The following is a 22,389-nucleotide window of genomic DNA, read 5'->3' as shown; positions in this document are numbered from 1 at the left end:
TGCCAGAGTAAGGATCATTACCGACATGAACACTTCCTATCTTGTAGTTTATCCATCTTCAAAAGGTAGTCGACATCGCATAGTCCAAACTCCAGCCATCACATCCTTTTTGTGGACAACAATAATTAAGAATTAATAAAGAAGGGTATAACTATGGCTTGAATGTCCCCTGCTAAACTCATGTTGAAATTTAATTGCCATTATGACCGTATTAAAAGGTGGGACCTTTAAGAGGTTATTAGGTCCTGAAGGCTCTGCCCTTATGATGGATTAATGCTATTGTCTTGAGAGTGGGCTCCTGATGAAAGGATGAGGTCAGCCAGCTTTCTTCTCTGTCTTGCTGTCAAACATGTGCACCTCCTCACCATGCGATGCCTCCCCCCATGGTATGAGGCAGCAAAAAAACCCTCACCAGATGTGGCCTCTCAAACTCAACTTTCCTGCCTCCAGAACCATGAGCCAAATAAGCTATTATTAATTAATTAGCCAGTCTGTGGTTTGCTATTATAGCAGCAAAAAAAGGACTAAGAGAGTTGTGCCTTCTGCTTTTAAAGACACTTCATAGAAGCCCCCGTGTTCCTGACCTCTAAATGTTTGAGTGCCACAGGATTTAGACCCATGACTTCATCTGTTCTCCATCCATACTCACCCAATATAGCAAATTTGCAATGTATCAACTTGGCTAAACTGAACTACCTTTCCTAGAGTTCCCTTTCGTGTTTATTTCCAATTTGGCTGAGTCAAAAAGGAGATTCTTGGGAGAATTGAAGGGTGGAAAAGAAACAAGTCATTTTTGTAAAACACACTGGTTGCTTACATGTTGGTTTCAGTGGCAGCTTTCAGGCCTGCCACTGCTGCAGCTTCCAAGGAACCTCCTTCGGCGTCTCTGTCTCCCGGGCCAGGCGTGTGTCTTTAACTCCATGACTAAGGGCTCCAGCTTCTGCAGGACACCCACATCACCAAAATCAGAGGTGACAAGAGCTGATACTGGTTTTCGTCTGTCTTCATTGGGTTCTTATTCATTGTTTGTGCATGGAGGTTTTAGCTTGTTCTTTCTCTCTTTCGTTTTGTAAGCTTCTTTTCTGACTACGCACCCTCTGTACAACAAGCTGTATTTTTAGGCAGGAACATAACTACCTTACAGTGACTTATTAATCAGCTTCCAGAAATGTATAATTTGAAATCCTTATAACAAATCCATATTTACCTTCTAGGGAAACTGCTTCTTCTATTGAACCCTGACTAGTACACCCTCTAGAAATCTTATCCAAGACCATGACTTTTCATAACATCAAAGTGCTGAGGATCCCAAATTTATACCAATAAACTCAACCATTCAACCCTTTCCACTAAATTACAGATTTTATGTCCACTTGCCTTCTAGATATCTCCACTTGCATGTTTAATAAGCATCTGTACCTTAATATGTTCTGGTTTCTAACTGGCCCTTTATTCCCTCCATCTATAAACCTACTTCCTCCCTCTAAATAAATGAACACATCTAGGTCCCTTCCCATAAATGCTCTTCTGCTCCATGTCAATTAGGATAAAAATAAAATCCTTATAGTTGTCTAAGAGGTCTTTCTTGATGCGGACTCCTACTATATCTTTGACCTTATCTATCATTTTCTTTCTCCTTCACCCCATTCAAGACACATTGAGTCCCTTGATAATTCTCAACCTAGGTAAGCGTTCTCCCACTTCAGGACCTTTGTGCATGCTGTTTTCTCTGGCTAGAAAGCTCAGCCCTCAGAAATACATGTTTTACTTGTAGTAACTCTAAATTTTTATTGGAAGTCAAAAAGTTAAGAAAGTATAATTACTAAGAAAATAAATACTGAATATAATTAATAATGTATAATTCTAAACACTAATTTCAACTATCTACAAGTATCTGTAATAATGATATTAGCTGGAAAGAATTTTTTAAACCAATATTTAGAATAAAAGAGCATGTGTTGAATCCTGGTTTAATACTATGTGGCTGAGTGGTGCCCATGATCAAAATATTTAACTTTTTCTGAGCATTATTTTCTGTCACCTGTATCATAGATGTAGTAATACTAACTTAAGTAGAATACATATTTTGAAACCCATATGATTATACTCAAACTTTTTATATACAAATATTTCTATATTTTTACATGTTCTTCATGTTAATATTAGCATATTCAAATATTCAAATAAGTTTTCCTGTTTCAATTTTTGGGTTATGAAAAGGTCTGCATGAAAGTTTATAAATATGTTAGTTGTTTTATTTGTACCATTTGAACAGTGGGTTATTTTTTTTTCCTTAAAAACTACTTCCTGGCTGGGCACAGTGGCTCACGCCTGTAATCCCAGGACTTTGGGAGGCTGAGGCGGGCAGATCACAAGGTCAACAGATCGAGATCATCCTGGCCAACATGGTGAAACCCCGTCTCTACTAAAAATACAAAAATTAGCTGGGTGTGGTGGCGTGTGCCCGTAGTCTCAGCTACTCAGGAGGCTGAGGTAGGAGAATCACTTGAACCTGAGAAGTGGAGGTTGCAGTGAATGGAGATCGCGTCACTGTACTCCAGCCTGGCAACAGAGTGAGACTCCGAAAAAAAAAAAAAAAACCTACCTCCTATAGGTACTTATGACAATAACATAAAAAGCATAATTGATTTTTCAGGATGGAAATAGCTTAGCTCTTGTATTATTCCTAATGTTTCATATTTTCAAAAGCATTACTGTAAATACAGAATGTCTCCTGTGTACTGTTGAAGAGATGTAAGTAGCAACCTAATACCTCTTTATTCTCATTAATGAAATGAATGACCTCGGCAGAAAGACAATATACTCTCTCAGAATAAAAGAAAGTTAATATCTCATCAGAACCTTTAGATTACTTACTTTTTGACTTTCTTTCAATCCATCAGCCTCTCTTATCTTTACTTTCTCCTTATCCTGCTTAGAGTCTAACATTTCCCTATTTCAATAATGCTATTGCCAATAGCCTAAACTACTTAGTCCCTCTCTCTTATTCTTCAACCATCAGGCAAAACACAAGCTCTGGATTAACATGATTATCTAATGATATGGTTTAGCTTTGTGTCCCCACCCAATTCTCAACTTAAATTTTAATCCCATAATTAATACCCAAGACTAGGTAATCTATAAAGAAAAGAGGTTTAATTGACTCACAATCCTGCGTGGCTGGGGAGACCACAGGAAACTTACAATCAGGATGGAAGGCACATCCCCACATGTAATGACGAGGACCCGGTGGGAGGTCATTGAATTATGGAGGTGATTCCCCCATACTGTTCTCATGATAGTGAGTGAGTTCTCACAAGATATGATGGTTTTATAAGCATCTGGCACTCCTTTTCTCTCCTGCCACCTTGTGAAGAGGTACCTTCCATCCTGATTGTAAGTTTCCTGTGGTCTCCCCAGCCATGCAGAACTGTGAGTCAATTAAACCTCTTTTCTTTACAGATCACCTAGTCTTGGGTATTTCTTCATAGCAGTGTGAGAACGGACTAATACACCTGCTTTCTCTATGTCTAGACACAAAGTAGCTAGGCATTGTCTCAAAAAGCCATGACAAGGAGGATGGATATTACACTAAAGGTATAAACAGTAACTCACTTGGGCTTTCTTCACTGTCTAGCAAATTTTGGATCTTTTGCTATTAAACTCATAGTCTCACTCTTCTCAGTACTTTTTCCCAAAACATTCCTTCTCAAATGTGTAGGCTACCCTTCCCCAAAATCTTTCCTCGTTTATAGCATATAACCTAGATATCTATTTCATAGAAAAAGCTAAAAACGTAACTGCATATATGCTTTCATTTCCTGCACACATTTCTGTTGATTAATTGTTGATTAAGGACGGATGTGGTATCCCTCCTTCATCTGCCATTGATATTTCTAGCTATAGGCTGAACTCTATTTCTTCCCCCTTCATAGGAACTGTACATTATAAATTGCTTGTCCCCTTTCTCTTTCAATTGCCCTTTTTAAAGTAGATGTATAAATATGCTCAAGTCTTCATATTGAAAGAAAAAGAAAAACAGCAATCTTCCTTCAAACTCCTTTTCTCTATACTATCTATCTCCTCTACAGCCTCTTCCCTGTTACAGCAAAGCACTTTAACGTCCCCTTTACTCTCTTTTTTCTATAATTCATCTTTCTTTTCAAATTGTTATTGTCAGGCCGCTGATCCCATCACATCACTAAATAGGTGAGTGATGCTTTCATGTCACAAATCACTGCTCATTATTCAGCTCTTATAAAAAATATGCAAATAAAAAAGAAAAAGTAAGAAACCAATGGCCTATAACTTCCATGTCAAGATTTTCCATGGTCTATAATAATTTCCGTCTGTCCAAGACCTACTCTCCTTAATCACCAACTTTACAAACATTTATTTCTAAATAGTTTACTTTGAAAAAAAAAATTTTGTTTTGAGTCAGGGTCTCACTCTGTCACCCAGGCTGGAGTGCAGTAGTGTAATCACAGCTCACCACAGCCTTGACCTCCTGGGCTCAAGCAACCCTCCCACCTCAGCCTGCTGAGTAACTGGGACTACAGGCATGTGCCAACATGCCTGGCTAATTTAATTTTTAATTTTTTTTTTTTTAGAGATGGGGTCTCACTCTGTTGCCATGCCTCATAAACATGCATTTAAACAAAATTATTATCAATAGTCTTACACCAAGCTTACAGATACTGAACTTATGAACTATGATTTTCTAGATATGTTAGTTATCTGTCACTGAGGAACAACATTACCACAAACTCAGTGACATAAAACAACACACTGATTATCTCATAGTTTCTGGGGAAGGAGGCTGGCACAGCTTAGCTAGGTCCTCTGCTCAGGGTCTAGCAAGGCTGCAATCAGTGTCCGCTAGAGCTGAAGTCTCATTGTAGGCTCTGCAAGGGAAGGATCTGCTTCCAAGCTTACTCAAGTCGCTGGTTAAATTCAGTGTCTTGTAACTGTAGGGCTGAGGGATTCAGTTTCTTATAGCCTGTCACTCCAAAGGCTGCCCTCAGTCCTACAGGTCTCCCAGAGATTCTTGTTATGTGGGGTTCCCCAACATAGCCTCTAGTTTCCTCAAAGTGAACAAGGGAGACAGTCCAACAAGATTAGCACTACAGTCTAATATCATGTAATCATGTAATCACACATACATAAATATATACATCTCATCACATTTGCCATTATCTATTGGCTAGAAGGAAGTCATGTGTCTCACCCACACTCAAGGGAAGAGGATCACACAAGGGCATGAACACTAGGAGGTGGAAATCACTGGGGTCACCTTAAAAATTTGTCCAACACTGAAGGGCAGGTCATGATGATGACAACCACCATCCTGCGGTGGGCTAGTGGATTCTGTTATGTCACAGAGTTCCTCGTGCCTCCTGCAGACTCAGTGCACTTGTTCACAAGGAAAGCCATAGTTGAGGAGGCATCAGCATGACCTTAGGTCTGGGCTCTTGGTGAGACCACCCACCTGGGTGAATATGACAAGCCCCCAGCCCCCACCACCTTCCTTCCCAGAGCACAAGGAGTGCAGGTGACCTCAAGTCCTGGCTGGGCCACAGACTCAGCCTGGCTGGCACCAGCGATGGCCCTGTAGTGGAGCTGTGAGGTGCACCACACAGGTCACCCTAAAACTTAGGCAGCCAACCTTCAAGATCAACATCGACTCTGAAGAGACAGTGAAAGTACTGAAAAAGAAGATTGAACCTGAAGAGAGGAAAGATGACTTTCTGGTAGCAGGTCAAAAATTATTTTATGCCGGCAAAATCCTCAATGATGATACTGCTCTCAAAAACTATAAACTTGTTGGGTTTATGGTGACAAAACCCAAAGCAGTGACAATACCAGCTCCAGCTACAACGCAGCAATCAAATCCTGCCACTGCTATGAAGTGAGTTCCTCCTCAGCAGCTGCTGTGGCTTAGGCTGCAACCCTCATCTCTGCCTTTGCTCCCACATCCACACCTATATCTATCACCCCAGCACCAACAACAGCATGTCCTGAACATGTACCTTCTAGTGCAATGAAACAAGATAAACCTGGAGAAAAGTCAGCAGAAACACCAGTGGCTACTAGCTCAACATCAACTGAGAGTAGAGCAGGGGATTCTTCTCTGCCAAACCTTTTTGAAGTTGCAAGTACACTTGTAAAAAAGGTCAGTCCTATGAGAATATGGTAACTGAGGTCATGTCAATGGGCTATAAACAAGAGCAAGCAATTGTGGCCCTGAGAGTCATTTTCAACAATCCTGACAGAGGAGTGCAGTATCTTTTAATAGGAATCCCTGGAGGTAGAAAAAGTCAGGCTGTGGTTGAGCACCCCCCTCCTCCCCACCCAATCAGGTACTACTAGGACTCCTCAGTCTTCAGCAGTGTCTTCAGCTGCTGCAACTATGACAGCAAAAACTACAAGTTCTGGGGAACATCCCCAAGAAATTTCACAGAATCAGCCTCAGTTTTGACAGATGAGACAAATGACTCAATAGAATCCTTCCCTGTTTTTCCAGCATTGCTTTAACAGATAGGTCAAGAGAATCCTTAATTGCTGCAGCAAATTAGCCAACACCAGGAGCATTTTATTCAGATGGTAAATGAACTAGTTCAAGAAGCTGGTGAACATGGAGGAAGAGGTGGAAGTGGCAGGAGAGGAATTGCAAAGTTGGAAGTGGTCATATGAACTACATTCTAGTAACGTTAGGATAAAGAAGCTATAGAAAGGTTAAAGGCATTAAGATTTCCTGAAAGACTTATGATATGAGCATATTTTGTTTGTGAGAAGAATCAGTTTTGCTGCCAATTTTCTTCTATAGCAGAACTTGAATGAAGATTGAAAGGGACTTTTTTGTATCTTACACTTCACACCAGTGCATTATACTAACTACATCCAGTGGGTTGTCTGGAAAGACTTGGGATCCTACCCACAATACTTTGTATATGGTAGATTGCTAGGGGTGGGGAGGGTGGGATCTAGGATATAGGGCAGGGATGAATACAGTGCACGTATGCTTCAATTAGCAGGTGCTGCACATCCAAACAGTATGATTGTACAGGCTGCTTTTGCAGGTCTTTATTTCTTCTATAAAGTAGGCGACTTTCCCTAGGTTTCACTCTTTTTAGTGTACTAGATTCAGAAATTTAGTGTAATGCCCTGATTTATATTTCTCTGACTTAACATTGGTTTCAGAAAGAATCATTGGTACATAGAATTTTCAGTCTTTGTTTCATGAAAACACTGGATAAGGGCTTTGTGGAATTAAAAGGAAACTCTATGGCAACTGTAAAGAGAAATGCCAAATTATTGATGGTTAATTGTTGCTGCTTTACAAAAGTTTAAAATTAATGTATAAGAAAGCCCATTCTTTCCTGTTAAATACCTGGGGTGGGGTAGGGGAGAAAGGGAAGCTTTTCTTACAATGAAAATGACTACTTTAACTATTTTAAAATTTCTTGATAACTTAATTACAGGCCTTTTTAAATTTTTTTTTTTTTTTTTTTTTTGAAACAATCTTGCTCTTTCACACAGGCTGGAGTGCAGTGGCCTGATCATGGCTTACTGTAGCCTTGACCTCCTGGGCTCAAGTGATTCTCCTGCCTCAGGCTCCCAAGTAGCTGGGACTTACAGACACACACCACCATGCCTGGCTAATTTTTAATTTTTTGTAAAGACAAGGTCTTACTATGTTGCCTAGGCTGGTCTCAAATGCCGGGGCTCAAGCGATCCTCCTGTCTTGGTCTCCCAAAGTGCTGGGATTACAGGTGTGAAGTACCATGCCCAGCTGGATGTGCCCTTCTAACATGATCTGAGAAGCTGTACAAGTATAGACAAAGTTATTTTCCTGTTTACATTTTTTGTTTGTTTGGGGGAAAAATTGCTATGTTTCTGATTACTGTTTACTTCATTGTTGTATTGCAGTAAAAGTTTTAAAACAATTGTTGATTATTTGCTTTTGAATCCCTTAGTGAAATTAGCACTTTTAGTTCCAATGAAGAAATGCAGAATTCTCTCTTCCTCTTTCCCTTTCTTCAGCAAAAGTGTGTTTATCAGCAAGTTGTGGGTCAAACTACTGCCTTTAGGGTCAAACTACTGCCTTTAAAAAAAAAAAAAAAACTCACAAAATTCTGATTCAGATCAAAATTAATGCAAACATTTCAAAACTAGATTTCTGATATTTGTAAATGATTTTCTTTATTAGTTAAGAATGTATTGCCACTGAAATAATTAGTGTTGTATTGCTTTCAAAAAGAGAAGGGGGACAGAACTGTGATCCAGCAACCCTTACTGCACTGGAAAGACTAATAAAATCTTTTGAAAGGATGAGGAGATATGTCTAGAAAAATACTTTTGAAAATATATAATCAAGATATCTCTTGGAATATTAAAGGAAAAATATTTTATAGCAAAAAAAAGTATCTGTCCACCACAGCAAAACTTGTTTTTTCCACACTTACTATTTTTTTCCTTTTAGAAGAAGAAAAGGCAAAGCTACAAAATATCAGCAACAGACTCTGGTACATTTCAGATGTTCATCTTTAACATCAGTGTGTTTGCTCCCTCAATCAGAAAACCCTAGAATTGGTTGAAAACTTGAGTGTGTTGGGGCTCAGAAAATGTAACCCTGGAATATGGTGCATTGACATGAAGCAGCCTCAAGATTTCTCTGATTCTCCCGACACCCCTGTGACACCCACCCCCTGTCTTTCAATCCTCTGTCTCTCCCAAAGCACTGAGTGAAGCTATTCTCTGAAGTTCCCTTATCTAGCTAGAAACCAGATCTGCAAAGAACACAATTGCCTTTCCTGAAATTTCATTAACCAGGGAAGATTAAAACTTGTATCGCAGAGAAAGAAACTGAAAATTAAACACCACACTTAAAGCCCAGATAAACTTCATCCCAACTATTGTCTGCTCTACAGCCCATTCAATTTCCAAAGAAAATTATTTAGCAACTATTGTTTGAGCATTAGGCCTAATCTCCTCCTAAACATAATTTACTGTCCCTCAAGTTGCCAAATTGTCCCCATCTCTCTGCTTCTCCTGTGAAGGAGTGTATATATACATGCATCTGTACCTAATTGGGTTATTGGGTGATCATTTCCCTGTGACTTCCCCATGCTATGCACATTAAATAAATTTGCATGCCTTTCTCTCCTATTAATCTTCTTTTGTCAGTTCATTTTTAACAAATCTTCAGGAAATGAACGGGGAACTTTCCTTCTTTGCCTCTACTAGTAGATTTCAAAGATCCACTCTTCAAAATAAGTGTCCTTTTTTTTTTTTTTTTGAGACAGAATCTTACTGTGTTGCCTAGGCTGGAATGCAATGGTGCGATCTTGGCTCACTGCAACCTCTGCCTCCCAGTTCAAGTGATTCTGCTGCCTCAGCCTGGGATCACAGATGCCCGCCACCATGCCCAGCTAATTTTTGTATTTCTAGTAGAGACAGGGTGTCACCAAGTTGGCCAGGCTGGTTTTGAACTCCTGACCTACTGATCTGCCCACCTCGGCCTCCCAAAGTGCTGTGATTACAGGTGTGAGTCACCATGCCCAGCCATAAGTGTACTTTTGTAGGCAATAATTATCTCACCTGTAAGATGAAAATGTACCCTAAGTCTAGTGAGACACATTTTACTTAAATAAAAATTTTAAATGTTTATGTCATGACATGTTTGTAGCATTTTATTTGTCATTCACCCTATTCTTTAAATAACGATTTTGAGTGAGACACATTTTACTTAAATAAAAATTTTAAATGTTTATGTCATGACATGTTTGTAGCATTTTATTTGTCATTCACCCTATTCTTTAAATAACGATTTTGAAGTCATGTATTCCTTGAGAAGCGTTTGCTATTTTAAAGGGATTCCAATCAGTTATTACTAATCTTTTGGGGAAAAAAAACATATAATTAAAAGGCAATTTAGGATCTATGTGAGCTAAAAAATAGATGGACCATATTCACTTCAGTTACCTTTATAACTGTGTTTCAATTGTCTCTCTTTTAATTATTGCCAATTTATTTAATGTACATAGTATGGGGGAGTCACAGTGAAATGATTATCCAATAACCCAATTAGGTGCAGGTGCAGGCATATATACATTTCTTCATAAGGAAAGGGGAGAGATGCGGAAAATTTGGCAACTTGAAGGATGGTAAATTATTTTTACGGGGAAATTAAGAAAACCAAGCTTGTAGACTATGCAGTTTGCTGTTGTTTTTATCAACCTAAATAACAAATGGACAGGGATATGCTAAAAGAAGTGATGTTTAGTCCAGAATAGGAACTGCAATGGGTATATGTGTGTCATAGTCCTCTCTGTGCATATTCAGAGATGTAAAAGAAAACAAATGTTTTTAAAGAAAAAAATGAAGAGGATTACATTTCTCTTTATTATCCTTAGTGTGATAATTATCCTTAGTGTGAGATAATTATCCTTAGTTGCAAAGATTAATAACAAGGGTGGAGTTAGTGCAAAGTTGGATAGGCAATTGCTGGGTAGATGTTCTGGCAGAAGTTTTTTGATTTATTTAGTTAGTTATGTAGTTAGCTAGTTAGTTATTTGCATAAGGTTGTGGTGGCTTTTGTGCAAGGTTATAGTTTTTTGCAGAGTCTTTTGTGATAGATTTTTTTTTTAATCAGACAATTGTGCATGAAAACCATTCCTTCATGTCCTTTCTCTGCTCCATTTTTCAGGGTTTTTTCCTTTTTTCTTTTTTTTTTTTTAACACAAGTGACTATTTTTATTCTGACAGTTTTTAACATTGTTTATAGGTAGATTTTAGCCAAGTTGTAACTAAAATTACATCTAACTTAACAATTTGCTGTTGTCTTCAATAAAAAGTCACTCTTCCATAAAACTATGCATAATTTGTATGTTGGACACAAGAAGGATGTTAGATTATCCGATTATCCAGTTATTGAAGGATCAATTATATGTCATCTGTAAGGCAATCCTCACAGCATAAATCCTAAGAGTAGCTTTATATTAAGGAACAAATAATACATACATATGCTGCATGCAAGCACACACTGCCTGTGAACAAATTTGGAGGATTTGAAGAAAGCTTTGAAGAAATGCTTATAACTTAGATTAAAATTAAGTTTAATTATATAAAGTATTAGATTTTTGGAATTTAGACAATTTAAAAATGAATTAAAATTTAACTAAAATTCCACTCTTTGGTTCTTTCCCTTCCTAACCTGGAAGACAATGAACTATTTTTTTAATGAAAAGAAATATATTGGCGTCATCATTTTTACTCATAACAGTAAGTGAAGGAAAGTCAGAATTGCAAATCATACACTTCTGGTAAAAAGCCAATACAATTACAAAATTTATTTCAGTGTTTTAATACTTGATGTAGAATTGAGCCTTGGACAACATGGGAGTTGGGGGTGCCATCCCCCAAATTGTCAAAAATTTGCATATACATAAACAGTCAACACATATTTTCTATGTTACATGTATTGTACACCATATTCTTATAATAAGCTAGGGAAAAGAAAATGTTATTGAGAAAACCACAAGGAAAAGAAAATGCATTTGCAATACTTTACTGTCTTTGTCCATACAATAAGTTTACATTGTCTATTTCCTAGGTGAATCATCTGTCTGAAATGGGGGGGCAACCCCAGTTGCAGGCCTCGATCTGGGCTACATGTCAAGCAATTCAGCTTTTTCTTATAATGTCATGACTTCTCTGCTTCCTGGGAGCACTTCCAGCATCACTAGTGACACTTTGTATGGGTCCCATGGTGTTATTCCAGGTTTAAGGTACTGCATTAAGCACAATGAAAAATGCAGAACTATGGAAGAGCACTTTTTACTGCTACACACAATTTAGTAGAGAAATGAACTGCTCACATGGAGATGATTGGTGTCATCTGGCATTTGAGCAGATATCCCCAACAGTTGAGCTCACTGCAATAGCAACAGGAGGTGGCTGGGAAATTATTGCAGTAATATAGTATGTACTACAGTTAATTTTATGCAGTTATGGCTTAATACTGCCTCTTTACATTTATTTACATTTTTCTCTATTGCAAATGTTGCCATGTAAGGTCATGTGTGCCTAAGTTTTGATGAATTTTATCTTTTTATAAATTTATGTGTATGTTATGGTAGTAAATGATCAAAAGACTAGTGTCTACATACATTTTATGCATTCATGACATACTTAGATTATTCTTAATTTTTCATATTTGTAGGCCATGTGTTTTGTCTTTTTCAAATTGTCATAATCTCAAGAAATGGTTAAAATATATTTACTGAATAAATCCACCTATACATGGATCTGCACAGTTCAAACTCATGTTGCTCAAGGGTCAAATGTATTATCTTTTGTCATCACACCTCTACAGAGATTTTTTAATATTTTCAAACAGGAGGGACCACATTGTTTTCACAATTTGTTTCTGTTTTTCTTCATGCAGGTAATATACAATGAACATCCTAGTAGCTATTCTGTATGATCTCAATAACTTTTTATTGTCTTAAATTATTATGATTGCACTAGGTTTGAAATCACTTTCCTTCTATTTTGCATTACAGGGACATACCAGAAGAATTAGGATTTTTCAAATACCTTACACTTTTAAAAAAAACTTTTTAAAATATGCATTAACTTTACAATGAAAAATGTACCTAGTTATCTCTCCTTTGTGTATATAAGTATCCACCCTTCCTGGAGGTGATTCTTCAATTACTGCTTTTCAATTGAGTAGCATCAAATGAGGTCCTTCTGTACTCTATAACTGGGCATGTCTGCAACCACTCCTTTTTTAAGGTTTAGTTTGTTATACTGAGTAATCATTATACATTCTCCTAACTTTCAGTCATCTTCACCGTGTTTTCTACAGGTCTTTTAAAATACCAAAGCCTAAGGAATTGCAACAGATCCTTATATTAGAATATTAGGCTGTCCTTTAAAATTATGTATTTCGGAAGCCCATTTATAGATATATAAAAAGTTTATGAAATAGAATTACCTGGGAAAATTAGAATATAAAATTATATATACAGTAATGGTTGTGTATACATACAAAAATACAGGAAATAGACTGAGAGTTTAACAGTGTCTCAGGAGGAAATAATTTACATAGCTTAAATATTTTCATTTTTTAATATATTCTATAATAAGCACATATTACATACATATATTTACATACATAAATATATACATATATATTTTATATACATACCCACATATATTACATATATATGTTACATATGCATAGATAATAATGAGAATTTATTTTCTTTTCATGATTGTCTTATTTTGTTGTCATTTTGTCTTTAACATGGTTTCCAGGAGTTTGAAACTAGATTCCTTTTATTTTCAATTCTACTTTTGGCTTCTCAGATATTCTATTAACTCTGCATAGAATATCACCTTATGGAAGGTTAAACTGCTTTGGATCAGAGGTCATTAAACTGCAGCAAACAAACTAAATCTGGTAGCCCACAGTGACCTAGGAGAATTCTTACATTTTAAGTAATGAAAAAATATTCAAGGAAAAATACTTTGAATACTTTTTGGTGACATGTGAAAATTAAATTTCAGTGTTCATAAGTAAAGTATTATTGAAACACAACCATACCCAGTTGTTTTCATATTATCTCCAACTGTTTTTGCACTACCCCTTCAGGGTTAAGTAGTTGAAGCAGAGACTGAATGGCTTATAAAGCTTAATATATTTACTATTGGGCCATTTTCAGAAAGTTTGCTGACCCTTTTCATGATCGTTGTTCCTTAAACTGTGTATATATACAAATCATAAGACGAAATTCATAAAAATGCAGATACTGATTCTGCAGCCTATAACTCTGCATTTCAAACAAGCTCCAGGTGATGTCAATTATTGCTCTTCCATGAACCACCCCCCAGGTAGTAAAGCTCTGGATAGCCATTTTGATGTAATATGCAAAATGTATGAGTTATTTGAAACCATCATTCCCAGGGTGTTTTCCAGTGCGTGTGTGTATGTGTGTGTGTGCACATGAGTGTGTGTGCACATGTATGTGTGACTTCACATCCCTCTTTTACTGAAAATCAATAATAATGGATCTGGGTAAGTGGTTTAAGTAAAGATAGGAAAAATATATGATAAAAGAAATGGTTACAGAGCATTGATCTCTAGGAAATGTCTAGTGGAAAATTTATAAATGTCATAGAATATATAAAATATTCAATATAATGACATATGCCAGGATATTGAGACTGAATTTTTTTCTTTTTTCTTTTCTTTTTTTCTAGAGGCAGGGTTTCACTCTGTCACCAGGCTGGAGTGTAAGTTCTCCTTTTTTATGTAATAATAATAAAAAAAAAAGTTATGTGCCTACAAAGATATTTAAATGTTCACTCCTTACATACTAATAATAAATGTGCATATAAAATCTGTAAAAATTATTAGGTTATAATTATTTAGTTCTTTTCCTTTTTTGAGAAAATTATCTCAAACTAGTTTACAAGAACAAACCAACCACCACCCGAAAATGAGTAGCTCTGGTAATTTATTATAAGTGTTGGCTATAAGCTGTAGCAATAGCTCTAGACCACTCTTTCTCACCATTAACAGAGGGACAAAGTAGGCTATTGTGTTAGAAGAGCTTTCCCAGGGAGGAACTCTGTTTGGATTCTTCTCCCTTTCTAAATTGCTTCCTTTTTCCTAAGGCTGGTAAGGTAAAAATGAGTTTGTGATTACTTCTCCATGGGAGGTCCCTTTGTCCCTCTAAGATTCAGGGAAACCAGGGAAAGGAGATCTGTAGTGGTTAGCTTATAGCAGCTCTTCTCTAGGCCTTAGGAGAACTATTATTTTACTTGGGTCAGGATTCTTTGTCTCTAGTCACAGAAGGTTGCACCAAGGAACAAGATTAGGAAAAAGACCAATAAGCTAATTTCAGTTTAGACCTTAAGCTAGAGAGCCAGTAGAATTCCTATAGTATTTGGAGACCATAAAAACAAATCAACATAAATAAATGTACATTTACATTTACAGTAGGGCGCATTCCTGAAAAATCTGGTAAATTTGAAAAACATACAAAAGTAATTTTTGGTTTATATGTAAAATAGAATGAAATTCTAGGTTCAAATAATCATGAGTGGTTTTTTTTGTTTTTGTTTGTTTGTTTTCCTGAGACAGAGTCTTGCTCTGTCACCCAGGCTGGAGTGCAGTGGCACGATCTCGGCTCACTGCAAGCTCCGCCTCCCGGGTTCACCCCATTCTCCTGCCTCAGCCTTCTGAGTAGCTGGGACTACAGGCGCCCGCCACCGCACCCGGCTAATTTTTTGTGTTTTTAGTAGAGGCGGGGTTTCACTGTATTAGCCAGGATGGTCTTGATCTCCTGACCTCGTGATCCATCCGCCTCAGCCTCCCAAAGTGCTGGGATTACAGGCGTGAGCCACCGCACCCGGCAATCCTTTTAACTACATGAATGTCAAGCTGTTAAGGGGTGTCCTAGCTCCCAGAGCTTCCAAGATGGTGGCAGGCCACTTCCAAGATGGCGGAGGGCCCCTTCCAAGATGGTGGCAACCCTTGTGTTCTCTGACCTGGGGTTCTTGGCCTCACAGATTCCGAGGAATGGAATCTTGGGCCATGCGGTGAGTGTTATAGCTCTATTAGAAGCTGTGGGTCATGGAAGAGAACCTAGAACCCAGTGACTGGTGTTCAGCCCGATTAGGATGAACCCAGGCACTTAGCCCTGCAGGAACAATGGCAAGCCTTTAGCCGGATCTGGAGTGGCAATGGGAGCCTTGCTGGATCAGGAGCACAGCGGACACCCTGCCAGATCCGGAGGTATGGAAGTCAGCAGGGGATCTGTGACAAGGGCAAACAGCAGTGGTGGACAGCCAGCGAAAGCTCAGCTCCAGCCGTAACAAACATGGACCACAAGAGAGTGAAGTTGCAAGATTTAATAGAGTGAAAACAGAACTCCCATACAAAGGGAGGGGACCCAAGGAGGGTAGCCATTGCCAGCTCAAATGCCTGGGTTTATATCCTGATCATTGTCCCTCCTGCTGTACTCTCAGGCAATAGATGATTGACTATTTCTTTACCTCCTGTTTTTGCCTAATTAGCATTTTAGTAACCTTTCTTTACTACCTGATTGGTCGGGTGAGAGCTAAGTTGCAAGCCCCGGGTTTAAAGGTGGATGCGGTCACCTTCCTAGCTAGGCTTAGGGATTCTTAGTTGGCCTACGAAATCCAGCTAGCCCTGCCTCTCAAAGTGAAATATTTCAAAACTATGTGAGAAAGTCTTCCTAGGCTGGGCACAGTGGCTCACGCCTGTAATCTCAGCACTTTGGGAGGCCGAGGCGGGCGGATCATGAGGTCGGGAGATTGAGACCATCCTGGCTAATACAGTGAAACCCCGTCTCTGCTACAAATACAAAAAATTAGCCAGGCGCAGTGGCAGGCGCTGTAGTCCCAGCTACTCAGGAGGCTGAGGCAGGAGAATGGGGTGAACCCGGGAGGCGGAGCTTGCAGTGAGCGGACATGGCACCACTGCTCCAGCCTGGGCCACAGAGTGAGACTCTGTCTCAAAAAAAAAAAAAAAAAAAAGTTTTCCTTATGCCTTATGCTTTCCTTAAGCCTTAATTGATTTGAATTGCAGGACAGCTAGCACCCCTGGCTACCAACCATAACCACTAACAGTGTCCCCAGTCATTGTGAAACCAAAAATTCCTTACAAACAGCAAAAGCTGATGATACAAAACCTATTAAGAATCTATGTTATAAAGCAAAATATCAGAATTAGTAATAATCATAATAATACTTAAGGTTTCATGATCTGTTACCTGAACCTTTCTGGCAACAATTTATCTCTGTGACTTAAAAATTATGTATCTTTGAAAAATAACTTCAAAAGCACAAGAAAAAAAAATCACTGTAAGTTCAAGTTGAATATTTGAATATTAATATGGGCCAACCTACCTATTCATTAATTTCAGGCATTTTTGTTAGCTTCTCATTCTTCTTTGCCCACTTAATTCTGAGCTTGGTTTACAGCTAAATTTTCTTTTACTTACTGGTTCAACATCTACAGAGGACATCTCTGTACCTAACACACTGTTAGCATTTCTTAATCTGCTTTAGCCTTTCAATTGCAACAGGATTATTTGATTATATTTGATATGGAAGTAAAATTCGGCTTTTTTTTTTTTTACTTAATGAACATATTCTAACTCTGTCTATCAACATTCCTTTCTATTTATTTTTACTAAATTCTATAAAATTAGAAATTTTATGCATTCAAAATTTTTGTACACAAGAACACCATTTAGCTTCTATTGGTATCTGGTCTTATTCTTTTCCATGTTAAGTAGATTTCTCTTTGAAGATCTGTTTTAAATTTCCAGTAAACGTGAGACACCTGAATGGGTAGCATAAGAAACCGATCGTACTGCTTTTCTTTATACAATATTATATTTCCTGGGAAATGAGCCAGAGTCTGATCTAACTCATCTCTAGTACTTTGAATATTCTACCACATATTGCCTTGCAAAATCTTCCACAAACAGTAATAAAATATATTCTTCCGAAATAATTTGATTTCCATTCAAATATATTTGCAGATCCTAACAATCCTATAGAACTTTATGTTAGAGTGAGAAGAGTTTTAATTTCTTTTCTTTTCAACTCCTAAATTGTGACCAAAGGCTTTTCTTTTTGTTGCAAAGTTACCATTCTTAATGAGTTTAATTTTGTTTTTCCTCTTTTCTTTTTCTTCCACGTTAGAATGTGCTGTTAAATCAAGAGTCCAGGTGCAAAGGTGGTTTCTAAATGGAGAGTTAGGGTAAGTTTTTTCCACTTTTTGTGATTTAGGATTGGGCTCCCAGGTTGATTCATACCTCTAAAAACAGCAGAATTTATTTTTTGCTTTTCTAAGGCAGAGGTCACTTTGACAATTTTTAAAGCGCTTTAAATGACTACTTTAAACAACCTGCAGACCAAGGAAGTTCTCATAGCTCTGGAAATGGAAACAGCTGGACTAGTTCAGTGGAGATGATTCAGCCTGAGTCACAGACCCACACCCAAATGGAAAGTGTAAACCCTGAAGGCCTTAGGGGATCCCTAGAGCCAGGAATCCCCTCTGGGACCTACCACAGTCTCTGGACTGGCTCAGGTTTCAGAGATTATTTTTAGCTCCTCTTTATTTATCCTATGGTTCTCCATCCTTTTCATCATAAGTTATAGTATTCTTTATTTACATTTCCAGTAAGTACTGGTGAGTAAGAGTAATTGCAGAATAAATTAAGATATGTCCAGTGGACACTTGACATGACACAACCCTAAAGAAAACATCGACCTAACCCATATCTTCATTTAGTCTAAAAGTCTGGAGGAGTCTGAATATTCTTGGAGTCCCCAGAGGCAACAGCACTTCATGTTTAACTTATAGGCAAGCAGACTTAATGAAATACAGCATACAGGATACACAGCACATTTCCCCACCCACTCAAAAATACTTTCATAAAAACAGTAACCCGTGTTTACTCTGGCCAGGAACTCCAAAACATACCCTTCAGGCTTGTTCTTCATTAATATATCACAACTGCTTTGTGACATGGACATGGTTATTATCTCCATGCTCACGCAGCTCATAATTGGTAGAGCCAAAAAATGAACACAAGATCTTTGACTCCAAAGCCCAAGTTCTTACCAATTATGATGACTAAAACTAAAAACCAGTTGTATGTTTTTTCCTGAATATATTCAACAAACTTGCGTTGAGCAAAAACTGTGTTCAAGCACTGTGCTAGTTAGAGAGAATTCAACAATAAATAAAACTGACAAATGACATAATGGACTTACATCTCATGAGGAAAGTAAATAATACAAATGAGTCGAATAAATTGTATTGTGTAAATGTGATAAAGAAAAAACTCAAGAAAAGAAAGTGGGGTCATTGAGATGATAACATTTAAATCCTATGATTAGTAATGATCTTTCTGAGAAGGTGATAATTAAACCAAGACCTGTAGGAGGTGAAGAAACAAGCCCTTCTCCATCCTCAACCAACCTAGCCTCCAGGGAAAATAGCATTCCAGGCCAAAGGGACAAGTTTAAAGGCTGTGAAGCACCTGGGAGCATTGCTAGAATGACCCAAGAAGAGCAAGAAGACAGATGGGTTGTAGTGAAGTGACAAGTAGGAGAGGCTAGGAAAAGATGAGACCTGAGAGATAATAAGGCAAGGAAGTGGAGGCTTCTTCTCAGATGAGAATAAAAGCAATTGTCTTTCAAACAGAGTTGAGACATAATCTGATTTATGTTTTTAAAGGGATACTCTGGCTTTTGTATTGAAAATAGACTGGGAACATAAGGAGAGAAGAACTATCAATCTGGTATACCTGTTAGGAAACTGTTACAATTCAGAAAAAAAGATAATGTTTGCTTGGACCAAAGAGAGTATTGAAATTGATGGAAAATGATTGATGTACGTATTTTATAGGTGGAACTGATAGAATTTGCTAATCAATTGTATGTATAGTAAATAGCTGGGTCAGGCCTGAACATTTGGAAGAACGGAGATTTATTAGCTGAGATGCAGAAAGCAGTAGGTGTAGTAGGTTTAGGTATTTTGCTAAGCAAATATAGTGAAGAAAGAGAGACAAGAGAGTAGAGAGAGTATCCAGAAAAATGATCATAATGATTGACCATAGACTGTCACTGGGCTGCAGAAAAATGATCAAGGTGGACTGGGAGGGGAGTGTAGAGGTGGTAGGATCAAGGACTGTAGGTCTGTGTGAGGCTGCAGGGTTGCTGGAGTCAGTACTGGAGGAGTGAGGAATTTAATCAACGCCAACTCTAGATTCCTGAAGTCAAAAAACTTATTAGAATATGTCCTAGCAGAGCTCTTAAGAGAGGCTAGCTTCTGGGACTCTCCTGTAGTCTATTTCAATATTAGCTTTAGATAACTTTTAAAAACAATTATTAATTTAAGGACTGAATGATTTTCTAATTATCTAAAAATTAAAGTCGTCACCACTTAATATTTGAATACTTTATAAGATAGGATTTGCCTATTTGGGATATATTTGAGAATTCCCAGAATAAAATAGATTGTCCCATGTTAGCAGTCAAAGCATATCTTTGGGCCATGAGTTACTGTATTATAAAAAGATTTCAAAATGAAATAAAATGTATTAATATGGAGATTAAAGGTTAATTATTAATTTGTGTTATTTTTAAAAATGGAACACACATTCAGAATTTAAAATTTTAATATTAATCTAATGATTGGCAATCTTTTATGAAATCATTTTACCAACATCGGTTAATTCTTACAAAATAGATTATGATAAAATTATATTCTCCTAAAGTATATTTTTAAAATAAATGTGAATAGTTCATATTCAGACCATACAAATACTTTATATGTATAATTCAGACTGTACAAATACTGTATATGTATAACCAATCTCGTAGGAAGGGGGTTGGATTCTTATCTCCATATGTTTAATTCGAGATACCAGATAGCTCACCTTTCCAAAATATGACCACCCCGAGCACTGAAATATAAACCACTAAATCCTTTTCTATTGTGTGTCCAAAGATCCCTAGTTCAAAACCTATACATTACTTTTGAGGTTTAAGATACCCCCAATTTATTTTCTATTGTCATTATCTATTAATAAAGCAGAAAAGTCATGGAGAAATTAAGCATTGATCAAGTAAGCTTTGTTGGAGTATATGGGAAGAAAAAGATCCCAAGAAAAAGAAATGGGCTGGGTGCAGTGGCTCATGTTTGTAATCCTAGCACTTTGGGAGGCTGAGGCAGGTGGATTGCTGGATTGCTTGAGCCCAAGAGTTGAAGACCAGCCTAAGCAATGGGGCAAAACCCCATCTCTGTAAAAAATACAAAAATGAGCCAGGCGTGGTGGTGCACACCTGTAGTCTCAGCTATTTGGGAGGCTGAGGTGTGAGGATGACTCGAGCTTGAGAGGCAGAGGTTACAGTGAGCCAAGCCTGTGCCGTTGCACTCCAGCCTGGGACCCTGTCTCAAAAAAAGAAAAAAAAAAAAAAAGAAATGACCTAAGGGAGGCAGGTCCCAAGTGAGAGATAATACAAGGACAATATGGTGTTAATGAGTTGAGATACTCATTTGGAAGAAGAAAAAAAAGACAACATTTCTACCTTTTTTTTTTTTTTTCTTTTTTCCTTTTTGAGACAAGGATCTCACTCTGTTGCACAGGCTAGAAGGCTGGAGTACGGTGGCGTGATTATAGCTCAACCTCCAGGGCTCAAGCAATCCTCCCACCTCAGCCTCTTGAGTAGCTGGGACTATGGACACACGCTACCATACTTGGCTGTTTCACTTTTTGTGGAGACAGAGGTCTCGCTATATTGCCCAAGCTGGTCTTAAACTCCTGGGCTCAAGCAATCCTTCTGCCTCACCATCTTAAAGTTCTGGGATTACAGGCATGAGCCACTGAGCCCATCAGTGTTTCTACTTTAACAGTTAACCTCATCAACACTAGCAGCAATTCTTTTGATTCAAATACAGCAGATATATTTTTTATTAAATGATTATGATCTTGGTTTAAAAAAATTTTTTTAAAAAAGCAAACAAATTACATAATACCTTTAATAATAAAGGTATAAGGAGAGTTTCAGCCATATGTATTTCTGTAACAATGTAAGTGATTGTTTTTGTAATGGAAATAATGTATTTTTGGCGGGGAAAGGAACATACATGTTTAATTTTATGAATAATGAAGGTGGAGTAAAGGCCAAAAGAACTTATTATTATGTATAAAAATGTTATTTCAACATTATTATTATCTACAAAACCAAAATGGATTTAATTAAGGTGGGCAAGGAAGGACATATTTTAAATGAGAGAATTTTCTTATGCCTAAATTGGATACTAAAAACATTCAATACTGTTTATCTGTATTATTTTATTAACTTTGAAAATTATTATTATATTGTCATTCATTTACATCCTGATTTAAAGAAAAGTTTTATAACTAGTTTTGGAACAGAACCTATTAGATCCCTGCTAAGGTCCGTTCTTTAGGAAAAGACTTATTTTATTCCTTTTGAATAATCTTGTATACTTATGAGGTCGAATGGGTAGTCAAGGAAATAACCATGTTCTCAAGATGTGGCCACCGTGGTGACCATACAGTCAACACAGTAGGCTCCAGCGTTTGCACTGTAGTCCAGCTCGTTCAAGCAAAGCTAACTCCAGTAGGGAATTTCCCCTGTAGGGAGCATGTGCATTTTGGTTTTACCTGTCCTCCGACTGAACTGTGCTCATTGTAATAGTAGAAAACACACCCCTGGATGGAGATTTAAAGTGCTGATGAGACACGTGATGTATGAATAAGCATGTACAGCCACTGCACATGTGGACTACCCAGACCATGC

General features: G+C 37.6%; 1 pseudogene; it reads left to right on the top strand.

The window, feature by feature from the left end:
- The first annotated feature begins 5,642 nt into the window (after positions 1-5,642).
- On the top strand, positions 5,643-6,847 carry LOC129041075 (UV excision repair protein RAD23 homolog B-like; annotated as a pseudogene).
- Positions 6,848-22,389: the final 15,542 nt, after the last annotated feature.

Source organism: Pongo pygmaeus, chromosome 6 (assembly GCF_028885625.2).
Source record: "Pongo pygmaeus isolate AG05252 chromosome 6, NHGRI_mPonPyg2-v2.0_pri, whole genome shotgun sequence".
Classification (NCBI taxonomy): Eukaryota; Metazoa; Chordata; class Mammalia; order Primates; family Hominidae; genus Pongo; species Pongo pygmaeus.
Note: the sequence above shows the minus strand (reverse complement) of the source record. Positions and strands in the feature narration are given on the sequence as shown.